This window comes from Salvia splendens, chromosome 13, assembly GCF_004379255.2.
Source record: "Salvia splendens isolate huo1 chromosome 13, SspV2, whole genome shotgun sequence".
Lineage (NCBI taxonomy): Eukaryota > Viridiplantae > Streptophyta > Magnoliopsida > Lamiales > Lamiaceae > Salvia > Salvia splendens.
In genome coordinates, this window is record NC_056044.1 from 23,151,388 (window position 1) to 23,157,140 (window position 5,753).

General features: G+C 40.2%; 1 pseudogene; it reads right to left on the reverse strand.

Annotated features, from left to right (window-relative positions):
- Window positions 1-3,476: 3,476 nt before the first annotated feature.
- LOC121761047 lies at window positions 3,477-4,562 on the reverse strand (annotated as a pseudogene).
- Between the last annotated feature and the right edge of the window lie 1,191 nt (window positions 4,563-5,753).

The window sequence follows — 5,753 nt, forward strand, 5'->3', positions numbered from 1 at the left end:
CTAGGCAAGTAGGCATTATGAATGTCATGTAATTTATTACTACTATAAAAATTTTATGCTATTTTGAAAGAATCATATGTATTGCTATCAATATATTTTCTTTATAGATCGGCTTGGATGATGATTGTGAAATTTTCTTCCACAAATGCTCCCTGTTATATTTATTCTTTCGCATTTATCATTATACTTATAACATTATATCTTAACCATCTAAATTGAGTAAATATGTACTCCATAGTTGAAACATTGTTGGTGGATAGTGAATTTCACATAATTAACAATGTAATATGTGATGTAAAAAATTTTAAAAATAAAAGGTTAACTAATTATGAAGGAGAGATCTAAATGGTGAAAATAGATTATTTTTTGGGGACAAAAAGAGTATGTGATACGAGTATATCTCTAAATATTCCCTCTACCCTAGTATTTATTTAGTTATTGATTTGCATATCTTTCCCATATAATTAGTTTCTTATTCCCTATGTTAGGTATTAGCATTATAAATAAGGACATTGTTATTCCTTTCCATCATTCAAGAAATATCAATTATCCTTCTATTTTATTTTCTCTTACTCTTTTTCCTTTTAAACGTGCAAAACGCACAAAACCCTAATTTTGATGCCGGATTGATCGACGGGCAAAAGCTCCCGCAACGCTCGACGTAAAATCTACGAGTTAAGGAACTTCATCCTTAACAATTGGTGCTTTCATCTTCGCAACTCATGGCTCATACCGACGGGAATCTACACCATCAACCTTGGGGAGTGCCACGCCCGAGGGAGTCATCACCGCTGGTGGAGGCTTCACTGGAAGAGTTCATGACCTCGCAGCTTGAGCGTGTCGCAGCTGCACTCAACAAATTAGAAGCCCGACTTGACGCTACTGTTCTTCGAGTAGGCGCAACACAGGCGACGCCACACCCGATTCTTGCGCCCCCCTTTAGCGCACCAAGGCTTGCATCAGGGTACTATCCGCGCCCCGAACCTGACCCACCCGACGGGCTGCCTCTGAACGCCACCGCACAGCCACCTTACGCGCACTACGAACCACCGACATACACCGTCCCAGACACCTACATCGCGCACCAGCAACATCACCCCTACTTGGCCCGACAACCCACTTGCTAGGACCCACCACGGTCGAGCCAGACGACCTCATACCAGCCGGAGCAGCAAGACCGTGCGTGGGACTACGCCTACGGACCTCCATCATACCAACACGCCGAGCCCTCCTGGCAGCAGCACAACCCATGCTTGGGCACACCGCCTTGGCAGTCTGATCACACGGTATTGTACCCATCAATACCACCGCCGCTGCCCCAGCGCCCGCTCTCCTGGGATCCACCGAGTTTCCAGCCCTTAGCAACAGCGCTGCTGCCTGCAGCTGTTGCTGCCCCACCTCATGCCTATGATTCCCGACAGCCCTCGCGTCTCCACCTCCCGAGCTCAATGAATGAGGTTATCTCTGATCCCGACCCTAATCTTTTCTGCTTCAAATCGTTGGTGTCTCCTTTCCATACAGAAGAATGTTTTCTGAAACTAAATTCATCCACCCAAAACATGTGCTCAATCGAGAATACATTTGAAGACAACGTCAAAGATTTGAAGAAATGGAGTGAGAATGAGAGGAGAATGCCGGAGGAATCTCACAATTTTGATGATAAAAGTATTAATGATGGTGTGTTCGACACCGATGATAAGATGATCCCTCAACGCACCGACACACTGGACAGGAGCCTGGACTCTACAGTACGGTACTCACTTATGGGTCCCTCTATGGAGCAGTTGCAAAGTGAACAGGTGGATAAAATCAAAGAGCGTTCCTGCCCCGAACATCTTGTTGTAGTGCGGAAGCCGCTGCTCCGTTCTACAAGTCCCTGCTGCTCAACACTCACACCGACCGCTGCTGCTGTCCCACGGCCACCACAGCCGCACCCACCCTTCTATTCACGACCTCGATTCGTCACAGACAAGGACAGAATATGGGAGGAGGTTCCTCGCAATGTTGTCGTCGCCATTGGAGCTAATGTTGCAAGTACTAATCATCGTTCAACAACGCTCGACACTGACGGCCGGTTGATCCCTCCGCGCAACGACATGTCGTGTACAATATGTATTGTCACAAATTCCTATTGACCAAGTATGATGAGGAGGCTGAAGTAGTAGATGCTCTAGGAGGGTGGAGTTGTCCGACGTATGTAGGAATTTGGAATTGCATTGTGAGCATAACAAAGAAAGATGACACCGACGAGAAGTCCAAGAAAGCTAAGAATGCGTTCTTTTGCACAGTGGATGTCATTACACTTCGTCGGCTTTGTGCAAGTCTTGAGCATTTGCATACATTTGATCCAGGAAGGGAGGTTTCACCAAAGCTTATGTTCGCGATGCTCTTCATTGTGTCGTGATTTTCACCTTGAGGACAAGATGGATTTTAACCGCAGGGGAGTTGATACGAGCATATCTCTAAATATTCCCTCTATCCTAGTATTTATTTAGTTATTGATTTGCATATCTTTCCCATATAATTCGTTTCTTATTCCCTAAGTTAGGTATTAGCATTATAAATAAGGACATTGTTATTCATTTTCATCATTCAAGAAATATCAATTATCATTCTATTTTATTTTCTCTTACTCTCTTTTCTTTTAAACGTGCAAAACGCACAAAAACCTAATTTTGACGCCGGATTGATCGACGGGCAAAAGCTCCCGCGACTTTCGACGCAAAATCTACGAGTTAAGGAACTTCATCCCTAAGAGTATGTATATTGTATATACAAATAACCATATTATAAGTAAAATTATGAAACGAGAATATATATAAATTTGGATAGATAGGGTGAGCACCTCTTCTTCCTCTTCTTTGCTTCTCATCCTCTCACAGCTTATCCGTTCCCGCATTAATATCTTTTGCTAAAGAGGACAAACAACAAAATGGAATCTATATTTAGAAAAAGAAAAAAGTAATGAACAGAAAATGGTCTTTCTTTTAGCTCTTGAAATTCTCCAAGTCACATGATTCTTCACACCATCCATATCAAAGATGCCAAATCCACCACAAAAAGAACCTACCACTATTCATAAATATTGAATCTTATCTCCTAATTATATCATCAATCTACACAACTAACTCCATATCAATAAAGAGAAAAAAAAAACATTTTATTTTATCTATTAGGACCAAACCCCAATTTCAGAAAAAACTAGCTCATGATTTATGAGAATATAAATTCAAGATGCAATTATTCTAGTAGATCATATCTATAGTAAAATTTAGTAGCTACCAAATTCAATTTTGTCAAGACCAAAATTGAATTGAGATTTCGGACCACCGAATCATTTTACGACTTTATTATGTGTACCAAACTGGATAGTAGAAAACAACCACCAACGCAAATGGGTATTTAGTAGTAGTACTAACATATTCATGACCCACACCTACTTTCTGCTGAAAGTAGATTTGAAAATCCACATCGCATAATAATAACTCTGCAAAATGTGCCTTAAATTGGTCGTAATCAATATGTAAAAATACATTTACAATAGGAAAAATAGTGGGATGTACCTAGCTAGATTAATAAGTATTTACTAGATGTTAATTCAACGAAATGAAATAAGACGCTTCATTTCATCTCCAATATTCTACAATCCAAAACCCCAAATAAAAAATCATATCGAGAATTAGCTGCAATCTTTGCTATTTTGGATGCCGAGACTACAAGCGAAGCACAAGGTACTACTCGTGCCCGTTTTGAAGTGGAGGGTTGATTCTCAGATCAAGATTCAAATCTGGGCACTTTTCTCTACTCTCTTCTTTGCTTTGTTGAGATGCTGAAGCCTCATTCATGGGGCGATGCGTCGTCGGATCAATTCCTCGGCTCACGAGCTTTCTTCTGATGTGCGTGTTCCAGTAGTTCTTGATCTCGTTGTCAGTCCGCCCCGGCAATCTCCCCGCTATAAGAGACCATCTGCACCAAATTAACTAATTCATGATTACTAATAAAAGTGGTGAATTATTTAAAATAGTAGGAGTAGTTACTTGTTGCCGAGAAGGCTGTGAAGTTTGATGATGAGTTCGTCTTCTTGTTGGGAGAAGTTGCCCCTCTTGAGATCGGGGCGGAGGTAGTTGATCCAGCGGAGGCGGCAGCTCTTGCCGCAGCGGAGGAGGCCGGCGGCCTTAGGGAGGGAGCGCCAGCAGCCCTCGCCGTGGGCGCGGATGTAGGCCACTAGCCGATCGTCTTCTTCCTTAGTCCATGCGCCTTTGTTTGTGTGAGCCTTCTCGCAGCAAGGAGACCTTCCCATGCCCACAAACCTTGTACTATTATCTGATCCTCCTTTAATTTTGCAAAACCATTCTTTTTATGGGGTACAATTGATAATAGTGATTGTGTCTGTGGGGAGGACCGATACCCAACAGTGTCAATGCCTAACCTTGCTTGGTGTGCTTGAGCATCAAGGACTCCTTCATGTGGCTGGCCTTAATATATAAAGCTTTTGACTCTTTTTGAGAGAGAGAGAGAGAGCTTCTAGATGTGGGTTGGTGGGAGAGGTGAGAGAGAGTGTGTGGTGGCATCTCATGGTGATATGATTATCATTTAGCTTAGGTGTGTCACGTCGTTATTTAATTTACCAACTTCTATTAACTAAAGGTGACATTCAGGTAGGTGCAAAGTAAGTGCATTTAATTAAAGAGTGATGCTAAATGGTAATGTGGCCGGCCATAAATAGTTAATTTAGTCCATTTACATGTATAAAAAAATTAGAATTATCGATATAAACTTATATGTATGTGAATGGATTTGTAAGTTGATACTTATCTTTGAATTTCATTACGTAAAACACATTAATATCACGAATTACTGTATACGCTGAGCAACAATCAAGAAATGACAATAGTAATAAGTTGAGCAAAAACTACGAAAGAGCAACACTAACATGTTGAGCAACATATAATGAAGATAATATAAAAGTAAAATCAAGTAATATTAAACCAAAAATTTGAAAAAAAATCAATTTTTTTGTTATTTAATTAATTTATGGCTGGCAATAATGTGGCCGCATAGCTTTATTCTTAATTAAATTATACAAGCGATGTATTGTTTGTAAGATTTAAGAAAATAAATCAATTCAAAATCAGATTTAGTCCCTTTCCTAGAATTAGAGTCAATCAAATATATCATGCCCGGATATGAACAACCCCCTAATTTTTTTTATTTTTTATTTTGTTTTTTGTTAGTATTTTTATATGATCACGAAATTTTTAATGTTGTACTAGTACTTCTCTCATAACAGGTCATTATGCCCTCCTCAACTAAAAATGGAGTAGCATATTCATGTAAGTTTCGAACTTTTGGAAAATATTTCATACATAGAACACGTGATGTGGATAAGATAAACAGGTCCGAAGTTAGGTACATATATGTGAAACTAAGGTGGGGTTTTTGTAAGCATATAATAAAAATTGTGGTGGAGGTTGTACTTTATTTACATTTGATTTGGTGCTCCAACTTGTTGAGATTATTATGTGTGTTTCTGTAAAGAGCTTCTAGAAGAGTTGGAGGTTGGGGGAAAATGAAATGAGTTTTGTTTCAGTTGTACGTGGGCTTTGGTTTACCTTCCATAAGAATGTCCACAGTAGGGAGCCGCGGCTCCCGCCCGAGGATACGGCCAATGGCGGATCCACTAAGGAACAAGTGGGTACAACTGTACCCCAAATTATGATATTATTATTATTATACGATCAATAGATAACTAA